Genomic DNA, 22,335 nt, shown 5'->3' with positions numbered 1-22,335 from the left:
ATTCCACAATACAGTCTTGTTAACACAAACATCTCGAATAGTGAAATATTATGAGAAGATGAAATGTAAAATTTCTTTGCCTCTGAAGTCAGGCCTAAAGCGTTTGTTACCTCAACATTTCATATTCCTGTACCATGTACTGGTATGAGAAAGTCTCCTGTTCTCTTTGTATTGCTTCCCTTGTGTGAAATCCCTGCTGTTCCTGGCAGTCCCTCTGTTTTGCTATATAAAACTGACCACACTAAGCAGGAGAGCACAGAGTGCTCAGTTCTCTAGCTATGCTGGGAACTCAGTTTACTCTCCTCCAATGATCAGATTTGTCCTAACAAGCCCCCACAGCACAGCGTGTCTCTGGGAAGATCAGTGTGCTGCAGTTTCTCCTCCCCCTAGCTCTTATGCAGCTGAGAACAGAGGGAATGTGATCACTTATAAAAAAGGGATAAAAGGTATTTATAAGGTATTTTTATATCTAAACAAAAATGTTTTACCTTTTATTCAATGGGTTGTTTTACAAGGTGATCATTCCCAATCACTTTAACTGTTCTGTATCCTGAAACCCATAAACTTTGTTACATTTTTTAATAAAAAAAAACTTTTTTTAAAATTAATTATTAAATTGTTTTCGTAAAGGAAATCCTCTGGCTGGGGGGGGGGGGGGGGGAGGGGCATTTGCCCCCTTATAAATTCTGCACTGTGCCCCTCCTGTAGTTTTCTGCATGCAGCCTGTAGTGGGTGGAGCCTTCTGGTCCCTCCCACATCCCTGCGCAGGCTATGTATTGTACAGTGATGATGCCACAATTAGTGATGATGCCACAAAAAGGTAGTATCTTGGTTTGCAAAGGCATTTTGAAGACACAAAGTGGAATTAAATCCTTTCTGGCTTTCGGGGAATATAGTTAACCCCCTGGAGCCGGCGCCTCCCAGCCCTTTAAGGGGTTAAGGAGGCAGGGCGGGGTTTATGATCATGTGACCCCTGTGATTGGCAAGCAGCGTTCGGGAGCTTTCCGTTAGCCACTGGTAACTATGTTGGGAGCGCGCATGATGCGCGCTCTCGGCACAGCTGTATTTGCAATATTGCACGCAAATATATGCAGGCACTCGGCGCCAAGGCCCATCCACCGAGAGGCCGCATATTTGTGTGCGGCTGGCGCCAAGAGGTTAAATGGGAAATTTTGAAGAGAATTGAAAGAATTTAGTTTTAATTAGTTTTATTTTTTTTGTTTTTCCCCAGTCTTAGTTTTTTCTTTTATATCATGTGAGTGATTTCATAAAGCTCTTTGTCCACTAGGTGGCAGTACAGAGTGTTCTACATCTACATGACAATAGTTGATTAACAATTGCACATACAAATATATGATTTTCCCAACCCCCGGCAGATCTTGGCAGATACTAACATGGCTCAGCAGAAATTTAGGATGCATCGCCCTCTCTAAAGGAAATAGGAAACAGTCTATTAAAAGGAATATTTCAAGCACACTATACATTTATCCATTATATTTTTAATCTTCTGGGGCTGTTTGGCATTATGGGTAATCTCAAATAAATAATGGAACATTCCATCTTCACATTTCTTCAAGTTGACCTTTTTTAAAAAATGTTTTATTTTATCAATAATCTTTAAATTTTTCATATTAAATACTAGTACCACTACTACTACTAATACTACTAATAATATTATAATATTTCTGTTATTTTTTATTTATTTATTTATATTTTTAACATTTTTTTTCAATACTTTTTTTTTTAAATTAAAACACAAGTCTTCCCCTATCCTTGTGAGCAAGCCAGATGAAACGCATCCATGAAGGCTGGTTTTTGGGTGAAGGTATCTCTGTATGCAATCAATTTGTTGATTATTACAGAAAATAAAAAAAAATAATAATTTGGAAGAAGAGGTAATTGGAGTGCAGCTGACATTCTTTCAGGCTCTCAATGGGGAGCGGAGACAGACTACTATGTCTGGTTCCTGGGTTGTCCGTGTACAGGCCAATTTTGAGCGGAGCCATGGATCCGTGTGAGTTTTTATATTATTGTTGTTATTTTATTTAATACATTTTTTTATGTTTTTAAATACATTTTTTTAAATAAAACATTATTTTTCTCAAAAATCTTTTTCCTCTTTCCATGTTCTATTACTTTACTGCGTCCTTATGTGCATATTCACATTTTCAGAAGTTCCAAATGTCTGTTGGAACCCTCCTAATTAGACATGTGCATGAGGAAAAAACTTGTTTAGTTTTTTTCGTTTATATTCATTATTCTAGTTTTTTTGTTTTGTTAAATTTGGTTGATTCGTTCAATTCCTATTCAGGATTCGGTATTCGGAATACGTTTTAAGTCTTTAGTTTTTTCTAATTTTCTTCAAAATTACCGATTGAAATGCTGTAAATTCGATTGGATTGGAATGCGGCAAAGTGAACAAACAAAAGAAAAATCTTCCTCAAATGATTACAATGACTCTATAATTCACCTTTGGCTTAAAGCGGAGTTCCGGCCTCAAAAACAACTTTGGGCCATCCGCTTGCTGACAATCACATGAAAAAGAAATTAATAGTCTCCATTTTTTTTTTGTTTACTTACCTTGTTATTGAAGAAAAATATACTCACCTTTCTTCCACTTCCTCCCTCTGCGGCCGCGGCCCGCGCCGTCACTTCCTCTTTGCATTGATTCCTGGGAGATGAACGTCATCGCTCCCAGGAATCAATGCGCCTACACCGGCCCCGCTCGTCATTTCCGGTGCGGGTGCCTCATTCCCTGCTAAACAGCTTCTGGGCATGCCCAGAAGCTGTGGAGGAATGCCGCGCCTGCACCGGAAGCGACGAGCGGGGCCGGTGCAGGCGCATTCTGGGACCCAAGAGGACATGGAAGAGGATGCAGAAGAGGATGTGCTGGCTTCAGCTGCCCTCACCTGAGATGGCAGAGCTGGACAAGAAATTTAAATTTTCAAGATAAGTATTTCTTCTAAAAGTTAAGTAAACCCGGGGACAGTTCAGAGGCTATCGTTGCTGAAATGCACTGGCCCTGACTGTCCCGGGGGTATTTTTATCTCAAAAATGTTTCCGAGGCCGGAACTCAGCTTTAACAAGGACAGCATTTTTTAGAAATGGTACCCTAAAAACACACAGTCCTTGATTTCAGAAATATATTTACAGTTAGAATTCGACTGGAGTTCGATGTAAAATTTGATTCGAATTTCGTAAATTCAGACAAATTCCGTTTCGTTATTTGGAGCATTTGGTAAATTTCAATATATTGTTATTTGGACATATCCGAATCTCTTACTAACGCAAAATATGTCCAAATATTTATTCATAACGAAATGAACCGCACATGTTTAGGCTCCTTTCACACAGCCGCTCCGTGTGAAAGCTCCGCTGCGGGACTTTTTTTTTTTTTTTCAAGGAGCGGATGACATTTCTGTCATCCGCTCCGTGTGCCCGCATATCATCCCATCCGTTTGCGGATGATATGCGGACATAATGTAAGTATATGGCACTGCGGATGTCAGCGGATGACATCGCTGACATCCGATTTTCCTTCCTTTCCGTTTTTTACACGGAAGGAAAAATGGGGTTCTGTTCCATTCGTAAAAACGGAACAGAACTGACAGGAGGAAAATCGGATGTCAGCGGATGGTATTCCGCTGACACCAGCAGTGCCATTCACTTACATTATGTCCGCAAATCATCCGCAAACGGATTGGATGATTTGCGGACACACGGAGCGGCCGTGTGAAAGGACCCTTACTCCTAAGAGCCAGTTCACATTGCAGCGACCCGACTTGCCGGGGTGACCTTGGAGCGGCATGCACGGACTTCATGTCATTGAAGTCAATGCAGGTCTCTCCAGGTCGCCCCAAAGAAGCTCAGGACCCTTTTTCTAAGTCGGAGCGACTTGTGTCGCTCCTATTAGAATGGGTCCTGTGCTAATCTATGGCAGGCGACCCACGCCCCCTGTGTGAACCGGCTCTAATCGTAACTGCCAAAGCAGCTCACAGAAGCCTCGGGAGAGCGGCACTTCCTCAGCACAATTTCATTTTTAGATGTACAGTAAACCCCCCTCCATGGGTTACGTTCCGGACCCAGCCGCGAAAAGTGAAATTCCGCGAAATAGAAAAACCCTATTAAAATGCATTGTAGGCATGTTTTTTTTACTGTCACTGTACGTGTAGAAGCATTTTAAGGTCTTTAAACACACTTTTAAAACAATAGAAACTCATTTAAACACATAAAAGATACTGAGAGACAGAGCAAGAGCTATGGAAAACACAAAAATATTTCATTTTTAATGATTTATATAGTAAAATAACATTACAAAAAAAAAACGCAATATACCGGGACCGCAAAACCTGAACCGCGATGGAGCTGGGGTTTACTGTAATATATTGCAGCTTACAAATCCTTAGAAATGGTGGCTGCATTCCTTTTTTTCTTTTCTTGGGCTTTTTTTTCCATCAGTATTCACCTGGCGATCTGGCCAGTAATACACCTTCTGGATGAAGGACCACAGGGGCACTGCAGACAGCAGCATTGACAGTCATGGGGGTGTAGGGCAATGATAAATGTATTAGCAAATTTAAATACGCTAACGAATTGAAGTCAAACTCCAGCTCACACTTTATAACCAGTTACAGCACACCAAGGTTTTTTTTTTTTTTTTAATTAAAGAAAAAAAAAGTAAAAATCTAATTTTTTCACCATTTTAGGCCAATTTGTATTCTGCTATACATTTTTGGTTAAAAAAAATCCCAATAAGCGTATTTTGATTGTCTTGCGCAAAAGTTATCATGTCTACAAACTAGGGAAAAGATTTGTAATTTTTATTTTTTATTTTTTACAAGTAATGGCGGCAATCTGCAATTTTTAGCGGGACTGCGACATTGCGTTGGACAGATCGGACCCCTGACTGACATTTTTGAGAGAACCAGTGACATTACTACAGTAATCAGTGCTAAAAATATGCAGTGTTACTGTAATAATGACACTGGCAGGGAAGGGGTTAATCCAGGGGCTATCAAAGGGTTAAACATGTCCCTAGGATTTGCTTTCTAACTGTGAGGGGGGTGGGCTTGTGGAATCAACACAGAGACCTGTGTTCCTATATAGGAGGAATACAGGCGCTCTGTGTTGATACCAGAGAGAACAACAGTCAGCTGTGTTTACAACAGCAGACCGCCGTTCTCTCTTCACGGGAATCGATCGCAGGTGCCCGGTGGGTATCACGGCTCCGTGAATCAGCTTCCCCACTGGTGAATGGGAGCGTGCGCGTGCCCCCCAGGATCGCTCCTCTGGATAGCCGCACAGGTACGGCAATTCGTGCAGCCGAGCCAGCCTGCCGCAGTATATATGCGGCGGGCGTTTGGCAAGCGGTTAATAATTGGTTTTGTCACATTTTTTGGGGCTTGGTAGCCTCAGAAGGAGCTGCTCCAGTATTTTAATTTCTCAATATTTAATAATCTCACCATTTTTTTTATAACATTATATATTATTTGAAAATATGCTTTGATGGTTTACACTACACACCCCTTCAAATCAACTTTTGAGCTCTGGAGATTTTGTTTGTTAACATTCCGGGATATACATCATTACAGGTAAGTCATGTAACTAAAGACAAAAAGTTTTTTTCGGCCTTAAATCCTGACAGTAACACTAAACTTATTCTATCCCAAAACATCAACTGAACCTCTACAGATCTAGACTTACCATATCGGAGCCTGGCAGGGGTGTGCTGACTTCTGCCCAGATTAAGGCAATGCTGGAATATAATGGTGGCCACATAAAATATTGACATTTTGGGCCCAGTTTGGACATTTTCTCTTAGGGGTGTACTCACTTTTGTTGCCAGTGGTTTAGACATGAATGGCTGTGTGTTGAGTTATTTTTAGGGGACAGCAAATTGACACTGTTATACAAGCTGTACACTCACTACTTTACATTGTAGCAAAGTGTCATTTCTTCAGTGTTGTCACATGAAAAGATATAATAAAATATTTACAAAAATGTGAGGGGTGTACTCACTTTTGTGAGATACTGTATTTACTGAACACAATTATAAACGCAACACTTTTGTTTTTGCCCCCATTTTTCATGAGCTGAACTCAAAGATTGAAGACTTTTTCTATGTACACAGAAGGCCTATTTCTCTCACATATTGTTCACAAATCTTTCTAATTCTGTGTTAGTGAGGAGTTCTCCTTTGCCGAGATAATCCATCCACCTCACAGGTGTGGCATATCAAGATGCTGATTAGACAGCATGATTATTGCACAGGTGTGCCTTAGGCTGGTCATAATAAAAGGCCACTCTAAAATGTGCAGTTTTACTGTATTGGGGGGTCCGGGGGGGGAGGGGCAGAAACCAGTCAGTATCTGGTGTGACCAGCGTCCCCCCTCCCTCCCTTCCTATTCTTCACTTCGCCTTCCGGCTGCCCATGCTCTGTGTTTGTAGACGCTGGAAGGTGACTGTCCCCGCCCACCTGGCTGCTCGCGGCTGCTGAGACGAGCGCCGGAACGTGTTCCCCCGAGATGCTGCAGCTTTGCTGATTGGAGGTGAGGGGGAGCGCGCGCGGCCCAATGACAGGATCACAGGGTGAAAGAGTGTGTGTCTGCGGGGATCCGGGCCAGGATGCGGTGATGGAGGTAGGATGGAGACTTCATTGCCGAGCAGTGCACCATCCACGATGGTACAAGGACCGGGGCAGTGTATCGGGCCATGTTAACCCCCCCCCTCACTCCCTGTCACCCCCCACTACTCCCTGTCAACCCCCCCTCACTCCCTGTCACCCCCCTCACTCCCTGTCAACCCCCCCTCACTCCCTGTCAACCCCCCCTCACTCCCTGTCACCCCCCTCACTCCCTGTCAACCCCCCCTCACTCCCTGTCACCCCCCTCACTCCCTGTCAAACCCCCGCACTCCCTGTCAAACCCCCGCACTCCCTGTCAACCCCCCCTCACTTCCTGTCATCCCCCCTCACTCCCTGTCAACCCCCCCTCACTCCCTTTCACCCCCCCTCACTCCCTGTCACCCCCCCACTCCCTGTCAACCCCCCTCACTCCCTGTCACCCCCTCACTCCCTGTCACCCCCCTCTCACTCCCTGTCAACCCACCTCACTCCCTGTCACCCCCCACTACTCCTTGTCACCCCCCCTACTACTCCCTGTCACCCCCCACTCCCTGTCAACCCTCCTCACTCCCTGTCACCCCCCTCACTCCCTGTCACCCCCACTACTCCCTGTCACCCCCCCTCACTCTCTGTCACCCCCCCCACTCCCTGTCACCCCCCTCACTCCCTGTCAACCCCCCTCACTCCCTGTCACCCCTTACTTCTTCCTGTCACCCCCCCTCACTCCCTGTCACCCCCACTACTCCCTGTCACCCCCACTACTCCCTGTCACCCCCCCCCTCACTCCCTGTCACCCCCACTACTCCATGTCACCCCCCTCACTCCCTGTCACCCCCCACTACTCCCTGTTACCCCCCTCACTCACTGTCACCCCCCACTCCCTGTCACCCCCCCTCACTCCCTGCTACCCCCTGTCACCCCCACTACTCCCTGTCACCCCCCTCACTCCCTGTCACCCCCCCTCACTCCCTGTCACCACCTCTCACTCCCTGTCAACTCCTCTCTCCCTGTCACCCCCCTCTCACTCCCTGAACTCCCTGTCACCCCCCTCTCACTCCCTGTCACCCCTATCACTCCCTGTCACCCCCCCCACTCCCTGTCACCCCCTCACTCCCTGTCACCCCCCCCCTCACTCCCTGTCACCCCCCCCCTCACTCCCTGTCACCCTCCATCACTCCCTGTCACCCCCTCCCCTACTGTCACCCCCTCTCACTCCCCGTCACCCCCTCTCACTCCCTGTCACCCCCTCTCACCACCTCTCACTCCCTGTCACCTCCTTTCTCCTTGTCACCCCCTCTCACTCCCTGTCACCCCCTCTCACTCCCTGTCACCCCCCCTCACTTCCTTTCACCCCCTCTCACTCCCTGTCACCCCCACCTTCACTTCCTGTCACCCCCCTGTCTCCGTCACCCCCTCTCACTCCCTGTCACCCCCCTCTCACTCCCTGTCACCCCCTCTCACTCCCTGTCACCCCCTCTCTCTCCCTGCCAACCCCTCTCTCTCCCTGCCAACCCCGTCCTCTCTCCCTGCCACCCACTCTCACTCCCTGCCACCCCGTCCTCTCTCTCCCTGCCACCCCATCCTCTCTCTCCCTGCCCCCCCCGTCCTCTCCGTGCCACCCCCATCCTCTCTCTCCCTGCCACACCCAACCTCTCTCTCCCTGTCACCCCCCCCTCACTCCCTGTCACCCCCCTCTCTCCCTGTCCCCCTCTCTCTTTCCTGGGCCCCCCTCTCCATGTCACCCCTCTCTCTCTCTCTTCCTGTCACCTGCCCTCTCTCTCTCCCTCTCACCTGCCCTCTTTCTCTCTCTCTCTCACCCCCCCTCTCTCTCATCCCCCTCTCTCTCTGTCATCCCTTCTCTCTGTCACCCCCTCTCTCTGTAAACCCCCCCCGTCTCTCTCTGTCAAACTCTCTCTACCTGGGGGGGGGGGGGGGGGGCGCCGATACAGTTCCTCGCCAAGGGCGCTGGAGACCCTAGGTATGCCTATGAATTGCTGTGGGAAGTTGCTGGATATTGGCTGGACCTGGAACACGCTGTAATATACGCCGATCCAGAGCATCCCAAACATGCTCAATGGGTGACATGTCCGGTGAGTATGCTGACCATGCAAGAACTGCTTCCTGTATATATACAACTTTTTTCATAGTTGTCCATTAATTAACCACTTCTGGACCGGAAGGTTTTCCTCCTTAATGACAGGCCATATTTTGCAATTCTGCACTGCGTTACTTTAACGGACAATTGCGCGGTCGTGCGGCACTGTACCCAAATAAAATTGATGTCGTTTTTTCCCACAAATAGAGCTTTCTTTTGGTGGTATTTGATCACCTCTGCAATTTTTATTTCTTGCACTATAAACAAAAAAAGAGTGACAATTCTAAAAACAAAAAAATATTTTCACATTCTGCTATATAACATTCCCAAAAAAAATAAAAAAATAAAAATCAAAATCAAAATTTTTTAACATTTCAGGCCAATTTGTTTTCTGTTACATATTTTTGGTAAAAAAAAAATTGCAATAAGCGTATTTTGATTGGTTTGCACAAAAGTTATCGCGTCTACTAACTACGGGAAAAATTTATGTAATTTTTGTTGTTTTTATTTACTAGTAATGGCGGTGATCTGCGATTTTTTGCAGGACTGCGACATTGCGGCGGGCAGATTGGACCCCTGACTGACATTTTTGACACTTTTGGGGGACCAGTGACATCACTACAGTAATCAGTGCTAAAAATATTCACTGTTACTGTAAAAATGACACTGGCAGGGAAGGGGTTAACTTAATGGGTGATCAAGGGGTAAATGTGTACCTAGGGGCGTGATTCTACCTGTGTGGGGGGCGTGGCTTGTGGAATGATGATAGAGACATGTGTTTCTATATAGAAGGATCACAGGCACTCTATGATCATTCCAGAGAGAAGAACAATCAGCTGTGTTTACAACAGCTGACCGTTCTTCTCTCTCAGTGGGGAACGATAACGGGTGTCAGGCGGCAATCGGAGCCGCCTGCCCTGTGCATCGGCTTCCTCGCTAATGAGCGGGGGCAGGAGGGCGCCCTCTAGCTGCAGGCGCGCTACCGACGTAGCCCTACGTTGGTTTGCCTGGGAGAGTCACACTGCCGCAGTAAATAGGCGGCGTGTGGTCGGCAAGCGGTTAAAGGATTAATCCAAGTTGCTATGTAAATAAAATGGTGTGGAGTATTAGGCATACCATACAGTGCACTGGCATGAGCCTTCCCGCACGTTCCAGCATGTCGTTTGTAGAGCAGCCAATTTATCCAATGGACTGCTTGGCATCGGAGAGAAGTGGAAAAGAAGTCCCTGACTCTTCCAAAATCACGTTGCACCAAACTGCATGGCGGTTTGTGGTGCATGAAAGCACACCTGCTAGCAGATGTGTGGGGGTGTCAGTAACAATGCTCTGCTGTGTATCTGCTAAAGGGCAATGCGTTTCAGTGCGTATTGGGAAAGCATACGGTTTTGCTCACATTTCCAACATGCACAAGCTGTGAGCCTAGCCTTAGCATTAGTCAGTCTACTCTATCTATCTATCTATCTATCTATCTATCTATCTATCTATCTATCTATCTATCTATCTATCTATCTATCTATCTATCTATCTATCTATCTATCTATCTATCTATCTATCTATCTATCTATCTATCTATCTATCTATCTCTCCTGCCTGACCTCGTTAGATCATTATCTCCCCGGTACTCCCAGGGGACGCTGGCAATTTACCTGGGATCAATCTTTCCTCCTCTCCACAAACTCCCGGGGGGAAGATTTATGCATCTTCATTTTTGGGGGGACCTTCCTGTCACCCTTATCTACAAAATTTTTTGACGGAATGACCGTTGGGATGCTACAGACCCTCGTTGGGTGATTTGCAATAATCCAAATTGCTACATCATTTATATACATCTGTGCTTCTCCTGATGAAGCGAATAAAACATTTCGTGAAACGCGTTGAGATCCGTGCAGCTCAGATTGTTGCTTATATGATATTGTGCACAACAGGATCTACACAGTACAAACTGTTATTCATGTATGGAGTTGCATATGCTATGAATTTGTATTTAATTATTTATCTATGTTTTTTCTACTGATGAATTCCCCAGGTTGTTACTATTGATTTTAAATGTACATTATGATGTGCAATAAACTTGTATATTTTTAACCACTTTACCACCGGAGGATTTTGCTGTCTTACGTCTGGGCCACTTTTTGTGATTCGGCGCTGTGCGACTTTAACTGACAATTGCGCGGTCGTGCGACGCCGTCCCCACAAACAGAGCTTTCTTTTGGTGGTATTTGATCATCTGTGCGATTTTTACTTTTTGCGCTATAACAAAAAAAAGCGACAGTTCTGAATAAAAAAAAAATACAATATTTTTCACTTTTTGCTATATAACATTTCCAAAAAAAAAATTAAAAATCTAAATTTTTTAACATTTTAGTCCAATTTGTTTTCTGCTACATATTTTTGGTAAAAAAAAAAAAAATCACAATAAGCGTATTTTGATTGGTTTGCGCAAAAGTTATCGCATCTACAAACTAGGGGAAAGATTTATGTCATGTTTATTGTTTTTATTTTTTTTTAACTAGTAATGATAGCGATCTGCGATTTTTAGTGGGACTGCGACATTACGGCGGGCAGATCGGACCCCTTACTGACATTTTTGCCACTTTTGGGGGGACCAGTGACACTATAGTAATCAGTGCTATATATATGCACTGCTACTGTAATAATGACACTGACAGGGAAGGGGTTAATACTGTGGGTGATCAAGGGGTTAAATGTTAGCCTAGGGGAGTGTTTCTAACTGTGGGGGGCGTGGCTTCTGAAATTATCATAGAGACATGTGATCCTATATAGAAGGATTACATGGGCTCTGTGACCATTTCAAGGAGAAGAACAGCTGGTCGTCCTTCTCTCTCAGCGGGGAAAGATCGCGAGTGTCAGGCTGAAATCAGCGCTGCCTGACCCGTGCATCAGAGTCCCCACCGCTGAGTGGGGGCGGGAGCGCGCCGCCGTCAGCGCGTGCTTGCCCCCTAGCTGCTTGTTTGAGACCGACGTAGACCTATGTTGATTCGCGCAGCAGAGCCACATTGCCGCAGTCAAAAGGTGGCGGCCGGTCGGGAACCGGTTAACATTTGGTATGTGTCTCTTCAAAAGTCCCGCGGGCCATTTTCTGTGTTTTTGTGTTCAAATTTGGGAATTAGATACCTACACATTCCCCATATATCAGCATCTCTTTGTCTGTCTGTCTAATCTATCTATCTATCTATCTATCTATCTATCTATCTATCTATCTATCTATCTATCTATCTATCTATCTATCTATCTATCTATCTATCTATCTATCTATCTATCTATCTATCTATCTATCTATCTATCTATCTATCTATCTATCTATCTATCTATCTATCTATCTGTCTATCTATCTGTCTATCTGTCTATCTGTCTATCTGTCTGTCTGTCTGTCTGTCTGTCTGTCTGTCTGTCTGTCTGTCTGTCTGTCTGTCTGTCTATCTGTCTATCTATCTATCTATCTATCTATCTATCTATCTATCTATCTATCTATCTATCTATCTATCTATCTATCTATCTGTCTATCTGTCTATCTGTCTATCTGTCTATCTGTCTATCTATCTATCTATCTATCTATCTATCTATCTATCTATCTATCTATCTATCTATCTATCTATCTATCTTTCAATATCTATCTATTTATTTGTATTATTATTATTATTATTATTATTATTATTATTATTATTATTCGGGATTTATATAGTACTAACAGTTTACGCAGCACTTTACACCAATCTATCTATCATAATCCATCTTTCTATATACACACACATGGTATATATCTCTGTTTTCCATCCTAGTTGTCCATTAAAGGATTAATCCAAACGGCCTGAGTAAAGATAAATGGTGCGGAGTGTTATGGAACATCTTAGCTGTATGTTCCGGGGCTGGCCAGATGCACAACATTAAACAAGGGATGACCGCTGTGAGTGAGAGTTGGAGGAGTTGGAGGAGTTGGAGGAGCGCCAGTGCCGTGTCCCCGGTTAGCAGTGGAAGCTCCTTCACCACTGAAGTGTCTGAGTGAAGTGGAAATAAGACAGACAGAGCTGAATCAGCTGCTGTGTCAGCAACATGAAGAGAAAGGATATAATTAAAAAGTGTTTATTAATTAAGCTTTTTGTTAATTTTTGAAGGGAATTAAAGTAGAACGAAGGGATAAAAAAAAATGTAATACAGCAACACTTTTAAAACAATTTAAAAGTGTTAAAGCGGAGTTCCGGCCTCAAATACCTTTTTTAACTAAAAATACCCCTATAATACTAATCCATCGCCCTTTACAGAACCGCTATTCTCATACTTACAAGGTGTACGGTATTGGATTTTAGTCAAAATCTTACTTTTAACCACTTAAACCCCGGAAGATTTTACCCCCTTCCTGACCAGGGCCTATTTTGCGATTCGGCACTGCGTGAATTTAACAGACAATTGCGCGGTCGTGCGACGCTGTACCTAAACTAATTTGGCGTTCTTTTTTTCCCCACAAACAGAGCTTTCTTTTGGTGATATTTGGTCACCTGTGCGATTTTTTGATCATGCGCTATAAACAAAAAAATAGCGTAAATTTTGCAAAAATAACAATATTTTTCACATTTTTTTTATATGAAATTCCCAAAAAAAAATGTAAAAATCTAAATTTTTTTACATTTTAGGCCAATTTTTTTTTTTTTTTTACCATATGTTTGGTAAAAAAAATCGCAAAAAGCGTATTTTGATTGTTTGCGCAAAAGTTATTGCGTTTACTAACAAAGGGAAAGATTTTTATCATTTTTGTTGTTTTTTTTTAACGCTTAATGGCGGCGATCTGCGATTTTTTTTTTTGCGGGACTGCGACATTGGGGCGGACAGATTGGACCCTTGACTGACATTTTTGACACTTTTGGGGTTACCAGTGACATTACTACAGTAATCAGTGCTATACATATGCACTGTTACTGTAAAAACGGCACTGGCAGTGAAGGAGTTAACTTTAACTTGGAGAGGGAGGGGTTAAGTGTGTCCCTAGGAGCGTGTTTCTAACTGTGATTGGCTGTGGCTACTAGTGTAAGAACAGAGATCAACGGTCCTACATAGTAGAACCGTGTGATCTACATTCTTACACAGGGAAGAATGACAGGCGGCTTTGTTTACATTAGCCGCCTGCCTTTCTTCTGGTGTAACGGAAGATTGCGAGTGCCCGACGGACATCGGGTCCACCGGGCACATGCGCAGGGGGGTCTGTGACCACGCAGGAGCGGGAGCGCGCCTCCGGCGGTGCGCGCTGGCTCCCTAGAGTCTCACAGGCTATCGGCGTAGCCCTACGTCGCTTTGCCTGTGAGGGGCTGACGTAAATAGTCGTGCGGCAGTCGGCAAGTGGTTAAAAACGCTGTCTGGGCGCGGCCATCTTAGACGTGGGCATCTGAAGCCGCAGTATAATCTGCTGTGTCCTTCTTACTTATTCCAGGGAGTGTTCTGGGAGTTCTTCCTGATTCCAGCCTCCTGGGAGTGATGACAAACAGCTCCCAGGATGCAATGCAAAGGCGGAAGTGATGTCGGTGGCCGTGGCCACAGAGGAGGGAGAAGGAGGAAGTACAATCAAAAATGCCCTGAAAATAAGGTAAGGGACCTCCGATAAAAATTGAAAATGCCCAATTGTTGATCAGCATAGCGAGCACTCCAGGAATCACTAAAGTTGCAAAATAGGCTGGAACTCCGCTTTAATAATATTGTAAGTAATACCCCTAATCCTGGCATCATAACTGTCCTTCTCTTGTTTCTAATAATGGGATGACAATGCTGCAGCACTCTTCTGCAATACTGTTGTCACCATTTGCACCTGCTGCTTGGAAGGAACCAGAGGATGACGCAGTAACACTAGTAAGTGCTCAGCAGGAGTCTTTTAGCACAAAGCACTCCCAGGTAACACGGTACTATTGCAGGGTAGAGCACAGAGGTGTCCTGTTGTAGTCCCCCTCTTAGGCCACTAGATGTCCCATAACCAGAGGAATCTCAGGAGCCAGTAGGGTTAAGTGCCATTCTGGCCAAATGAGGGGCACCCTGGGTAAGGGTATTTTAGAAACGCAGAGAGCTACCCGAGTTAGTTTCCATGAGGAAAGTCATTACTGTTTTTTTCTGTGTAACTGGACTAAACCAGATGAATATGAAGGCAATTGGTCCTTGTTTGTTTAGCTTCTCCTTAGAGAGAAAGCCTGGAGCAGCATTAGAAATGTATGCATTTTCAGGGACTATGTGAGTACTGGAGTGACTTAAACAAGTCTTTGTGGCGAACTTCTGATGGTTATGTTGGGGCCCTTTAAAACCGCTGGCGTGCAGAGTGGCGTATAACAGCAGTCTAAGGAAAGTTTGGGACTCTGTAGATATGTTGAGTCCTTTAAAAGGAGTTGTAAAGTCAAGAAGGTTTTTTATCTTAATGCATTTTATGCATGTCTCCATGTGATGTCTCCTGCTGTATATTGGGGCTGTCTCTTGCAGCATACGGGGCTGTCTCTTGCAGGATATGGGATGTCTCTTGCTAGATATTTGGGATGTCTCTTGCAGGATATGGGATGTCTCTTGCAGGATATGGGATGTCCCTTGCAGGATATGGGATGTCCCTTGCTGAATATGGGATGTCTCTTGCAGGATATGGTATGTCTCTTGCAGGATATGGTATGTCTCTTGCAGGATATGGTATGTCTCTTGCTGGATATGGGGCTGTCTCTTGCAGGATATGTGATGTCTCCTGCTGGATATTGGGGCCGTCTCCTCCAGGATACAGGGTTGTCTCTTGCAGGATACGGGGCTGTTTCTTGCAGAGTATGGGATGTCTCTTGCAGGATATGGGGCCGTCTCTTGCAGGGTATGGGATGTCTTTTCCTGGATATTGGGGCTGTCTCTTGCATGATATGGGATTGTCTCTTGCAGGATACTGGGCTGTCTGTTGCAGGGTATGGGATTTCTTTTGCTGTATATTGGGGCTGTCTCTTGCAGGATACGGGGCTGTCTCTTGCAGGGTATGGGATGTCTCTTGCTAGATATTTGTGATGTCTTTTGCAGGATATGGAGCTGTCTCTTGCAGGACATGGAGCTGTTACTTGCAGGATATGGGATGTCTCTTGACTTGATATAAGGGGTGTCTTTTGCAGGATATGGGCCTGTCTCTTTCCTGCATATGAGATTTGGACCTGTGCACAAACAAGGTCTATAAAGACAGGGATGAGCGAATTTGGGGTGGAGAAGCTTGACTGGCCTGCACAGAGTCCTGACCTCAACTCAATACAACACCTTTGGGATGAATTATAGCGGAGACTGCGAGACAGGCCTTCTCATCCACATCAGTGCCTGACCTCCCAAAAGTGCTTCTGGAAGAATGGTCAAACTTTCTCATAGACACACTCCTAAACCTTGTGGACAGCCTTCCCAGAAGAGATGAAGCTGTTATAGCTGCAAAGGGTGGGCCAACTCAATATTGAACCCTACGGACTAAGACTGGGATGCCATTAAAGTTCATGTGTGTGTAAAAGCAGGCGTCCCAATACTTTTGACAATATAGTGTAGTTACATAATTAGTCTGGTTGAAAAAAGACACAAGTTCATCCAGTTCAACCCACAGAGAAAAAAAGAAAAGTACACACAAAAATCAAAAAAAAAAACTCAATTTACACAAACTTATATCCACAGCTGATCCAGAGGAAGGCAACACAAACTTGCATTGATTACACTGCATTCAACAAGATCTGTGAATGGAGGAGAAAATCCTGTTACTGATCCGCCTCTCCACCATTCACAGATCTTGTTACAGGCAATGTAATCGATGAAAGAACTTTTCTCAATAAAGCCCCGTACACACGTACCGAACGTCGGCCGAACGATCGGCCGTCTTTTGTCCCCGGGCTGTCGTGTCCGCTGAAAAGTGCAAAAGACTGCACATGAATTTTGTCCGCCGACTGCAGAAGTGATGTCATGTGATGGTTAACTTTCCGTGTGTTTTGTCTTTTCTGAGCATGCCCAGTCTTGCAAATCTGCTGTCTGTCGGCCGAATTCTGTACTGACTGGCGAACAATCGGCCGTTCTGGTGTCGGCATACAAAAATTTTAATGCTTGCACGACAGATTCTGTTCGGCCGAAAGTGCGCTGTCGGCTGTCGGAAGCATCATACTAACAAGCCGAAAATCGGCCGATCGGTCGTCGGCCAAATCTTTTCGGCCGACAATCTGCACGTGTGTACGGGCCTTATGGCTCCGTTATGTCTGAAGACACAAAGCTGTTACCTATTGCAATACGGGAAGCAGTGTTAATTTTGGCAGCAAATTTCAATTTAGTTTTAGTCTTAGGACTAAAATGGCATTTTAGTTTTAGTCCCATTTTAGTCTTCTGCAAGTGTTTTAGTTTTAGTCGTATTTAGTCGACTAAAACTCCAGTACATTTTAGTCGACTAAAACATCTTACATTTTAGTAGACTAAAACATCCTACATTTTAGTCGACTAAAACTCATTTTAGTCATCTATAATGGAATGGGTGTAGTTCAATTGTAATTTGTAATGCATTATTTAAGCATTTCTCTACAATTTCCAAACTCATTATATACTACTGCTGGTCCTGGAGTGAAACATCGAATATGTTATTATTTATGGTATTAAGCTTTGAGCATGCACTAGCACAGCACTACACCAGTGTTAATTTTGGCAGCAAATTTCGATTTAGTTTTAGTTATAGTCTTTTGACTAAAATGCCATTTTAGTTTTAGTCGTATTTTAGTCATCTAAAATTGTGTTAATTTAGTCGACGAAAACGTTTTAGTCGGTTTTAGTCGACAAAATTAACACTGACGGGAAGTTCACAAACAGGAAGAGGACAGGACATCTCTGAAGTGAAAATCTGTCCAGATGTGATCTTACATAGTTTGTGAGGCTGAAAAAAGACATCCGTCCATCCAGTTCAACCTATGATGTGTGTGTGCTGTTAACTGTACATTGTATACCCCTGTATGTTGTACATTGTATACCCCTCTATGTTGTGGTCTCTAAGGTGCCCATCTAATAGTTTTTTGAAACTATCGATGCTCCCTGCTGATACGACTGCTTGTGGAAGAGAATTCCACATTCTTACTGCTCTGACAGTAAAGAACCCCTTACGTATTTTAAGGTTAAACCGCCTTTCCTCTAGTTTTAGTGAGTGGCCACGTGTCTTATTGTATCTCCTCTCTCTGAATAGTTTGTTCCTTATGCTCGGGTCACCAGTACAGTATTTGTACATTGATATCATATCCCCCCTCAATCGTCTCTTCTCCAGAGAGAATAAGTTCAATGCTTGTAGTCTTTCCTCATAGCCGATGTCCTCCATTCCCCTAATTATTTTTGTTGCCCTTCTCTGGACTCTCTCCAGTTCCAGCACATCCTTCCTGAGGGCCGGTGCCCAGAACTGGACAGCATACTCCAGATGTGGCCGGACCAGAGTCTTGTAGAGCGGGAGAATAATCTCTTTATTTCTGGAGTGAATCCCCTTTTTTATACATCCCAGTATTCTGTTGGCTTTGCTTGCAGCGGCTTGGCATTGCATGCCACTGCCAAGCCTGTTGTCTACCAGTACCCCAGGTCCTTTTCCATCCTAGACTCCCCCAGAGGTTCCCCCCCCCCCTAGTGAGTAGCTTGCTTTCTGGTTTCTGGCCCCCAAGTGCATTACTTTACATTTATCAACATTAAACCTCATCTGCCATGTAGTTGCCCACCCTGTTATTTTGTTCAGGTCTGCTTGTAAGGTTTCCACATCCTGTATAGAAGATATTGGCATGCTTAGTTTAGTATCATCCGCAAATACCGAGATTGTACTAGATATCCCCTCCTCTAGATCATTTATGAATAAATTAAACAGGATTGGCCCCAGGACAGAACCTTGGGGGACCCCACTTTCTTTCTTTTTTTCCGTTTTTTTTTTTTTTTTAGCTAAACATTAAACTTGTTTTGCTGGAAACATTGTGTATATCTAACCTTACATGGTCCAAACATGTATCTGACATGCAGAAAAATGTAAAAGTTCAGTATGTTTGTAGTTGTTCCCCCTGCAACTCTCTTTGTACTGCGCTGGTAGATCTTATTATCAGTAGTAAACTAGATGTGCACAGTGCCTATCCTAACAAAAGTTTAAAGATCTCCAAGGCTTGGATGCTTCATTGTATGTTAACACACATTAAAGAGGAAGTAAACCCTCCTCAGGAAGTTGTACCTATAGGTAAGCCTATATTAAGGCTTACCTATAGGTACTGTAAATATCTCCTAAACATGTACCGTTTAGGAGATATTTACCTTTAATGCAGCCAGTGACGTCACTGGCGCATGCGCTCTGAAGGAACGGCAGATCGTGCCGTTCCTTCAGAGCCCCGTGCCGTGACCGCCGGCTCCCGCGCGCGTGCGCGGGAGTGACGTCACCGTGGCTCCGGCCAATCAGATGGCCGGATGCCGCGATCCCGGAAGACATACAGGTAAGCGGACGGCACGGCGGGGGCTCGTTCTAAGGTAAGTATTTCATAATGAGCTACTATGCGATGCATACTAGCTCATTATGGGTTTCTCTTTCAGGATGTAAAGAAGAGAAAAAAATGTTTTCTCGGTGTACAACCTCTTTAACCAGTTCTGGACCGGAAGGATTTGCCCCCTTAATGACCACGCCATTTTTTGTGATTTAGCACTGCAATAATTTAACGGAAAATTGCGCTGTTGTGCGACACTGTACCTAAATAAAATTGATGCCCTTTTTCCCCACAAATAGAGCTTTGTTTTGGTGGTATTTCATCACCTCTGTGATTTTGTATTTTTTGCGCTATAAACAAAAAAAGAGCAACGATTCTGAAAAAAAAAAAAAAAATCACATTCTGCTATTGACATTCCCAAAAAAGAAAAATAAATAAAAATCTAAAATTTTCATCCTTTTAGGCCAATTTGTAGTTCTGCTACATATTTTTGGTAAAAAAAAAATTGCAATAAGCGTATTTTGATTGGTTTGCGCAAATGTTATCGCATCTACAAACTAGGAGAAAGATTTATGTCATTTTTTATTTTTTATTTTACTAGTAATGGCGGCGATCTGTGATTTTTAGCGGGACTGCGACATTGCGGCAGACAGATCGGACCCCCTAACTGACATGTTTGACACTTTTGGGGGGACCAGTGACATTACTACAGTAATCAGTGCTAAAAATATGCACTGTTACTGTAATAGTGACACTGGCAGGGAAGGGGTTAACACAGGGGTGATCAAAGAGTCAGGTGTGAGCCTAGGGGGTGTTTTCTAACTGTGGGGGGGGGCGTGGCTTGTGGAATGACCATAGAGACCTGTGATCCTATATAGATGGATCACAGGCGCTCTGTGATCAATTTAGAGAGAAGAACGGTCAGCTGTGTTTACAACAACTGACCGTCCTTCTCTCTCAGTAGGGAGCGATCGCCGGTGCCTTGTGGCAATTGCGGCATAACGGCCCCGTGGATCGGCTTCCCTGCTTCCTAGTGGGGGCGGTAGCATGTGCTCGCCCCCCCCAGCACCCTGTGCGTGACCGACCTAGAGCATAGTTGCCAACATTTAAAAAATATTTCCAGGGACACTTTGCATCACAGCTATCAATTACCACACCCACTTCCCTGAAGCTCCGCCCACTCCGCATAGTTAATCTCGCCTACTTATCAGATTATAGAGTCTACTCAATAAAGAGAGAATTACAGGAAATTGAAAAGGGAATTTCAAATGTAAGGCCACAGTAGCAGAGTTGGAATAATTCTCCCATTCAGCTGCACTACTTCTGCGTAACATTTATGGGCAGCCCGATTAACAGGCGCTTCCAGGGACAATATAAAATACCTGGGACAGGCTCCTACTTGCAGGGACTGTCCCAGGAAAAAAGGGACAGTTGGCAAGTATGCTAGAGCTATGTCAGTTAGCGCAGGAGAGCCAGCCTGCCGCAGTAAAACTGCGGCGGGCGGTTGGGAACCGGTTAAAATAAAACCATCTCTCATTCTTTCCCTTAAAGCGGTTGTATACTCAGAAAAAAAAATAAACCCTGCAGGAGAAAGGCATAATGAGCTAGTTTGCATCGCATACTAGCTCATTATGAAATACTTACCTTAGAACAGGCATGTCCAACCTGCGGCCCGAGGGCCGCATGCGGCCCAGAGCCGCAGGCAATGCGGCCCACTGCCCCCTGACAATTTTGTTTTGCTGGGGAGGAAGGAAGTCGGGTCGGGGGCATGGCCACAGCAGCTTCCAACTAATGGTAGGCAGAGGCTGTGTCGGAGGGGAGGGGGTGGGGGGAGGAAGGCGAGCATGTGCAGTGTTTCTGACTCCTACCACCATGACCACTTCAAATCACTGACATGGTCATGGTGGTTAGAGTGTTCCTTTATTATCTCTCAGAAGAAGTAAACCTCTGTATACTGATTCCATTTCATTTGATCATCCTCTAGTTGTGTTAAAATAGTGCAGGGGGCGCAGCGGCGCTGGAAAGGCGCAGCCGCATTTTATTATATACCTTAACTATAGTATTTATATGCGGCCCGAGAAAATTTCTCTACACTCAATGTGGCCCAGAGAAGCCAAAAGGTTGGACAACCATGCCTTAGAACGAAGCCCCGGCACGGTCGTCTGGATAACGCTGAGGGAGCTGACATGCTCCCTCGGCGTCTCTTCCTGGTTCGGCGGCTCCGGTGCTGTGAGTGGCCGGAGCCGCCATGACGTCACTGCGCGGGAGTTTCACTTTCCCGCAAGATCCGGCAAGGAACTCTGAAGGTCCGGCGGCTGCATGCAGGTTGAAGATCTCCTAAACTGCGCAGGTTTAGGAGATATTAATTGTACCTACAGGTAAACCTTATTATAGGCCTTATTATAGGCTTACCTGTAGGAAAAAGCCTTATTATAGGCTTACCTTTAGGTAAACATTAAAAAGCAGAGTATACTACCACTTTAATTGCACATTAGAAGCTATCCTAAACAATTGAAGCTTGCTGTGGTGTCCTATGTATGAACCTCCTCCCAAGAAACGAAAAGAATGATACATTTTTTTGTTTTTCTTTTTACTTTTAGAGCCCATTCACACTAGTGCGACTTATGAGGCGACTTGTGTCGCCCCAGGTCGCCCCAGGTCACTTGACATAACAAAAGCAATGTTAATCAATCAGTGCCGTCTTAATTGGCACTACTGAAGTCACTCCGACTTCAGAAAAGGGTCCTGTACTACTTTGAGGCGACCTGTGATCCGACTTGTCCCATAGACTTCAATGGGAGTCGCCTCCTTAACTTAATTGATGCGACTTGTGATCTGACTTGTGATCCGACTTGTGATCCAACTTTCCATAAAAATGGTCCTGAACAAGAAAAAGAAAAGCATTTTTCTTATAATTTTTATAAGAACATGAATATGGCTCCTCTCCACCTGGCCGTTTTTTTGCAGGCATTTATCGGGCATTTTTGGAGGCAGGCGTGACTTTTTTTGGATTCAGTGTCTGGGGGTCTAAAAAGTGTCATTGTGAAGTTTCATCACTGTAGCATGTCCAGAACCAGAAAAAAAAAGCACTTTTCTTATAATTTTGTATTAGAACAGGAATACGGCTCCTCTCCACCTGGCATTTTTTCTTGCAGGCATTTATCGGGCATTTTTGG

Source organism: Pelophylax lessonae (genome assembly GCF_965119305.1).
Source record: "Pelophylax lessonae genome assembly, chromosome: 1".
Lineage (NCBI taxonomy): Eukaryota > Metazoa > Chordata > Amphibia > Anura > Ranidae > Pelophylax > Pelophylax lessonae.
The sequence above is the reverse complement of the archived record's forward strand: the minus strand, read 5'-3'. Positions refer to the sequence as shown.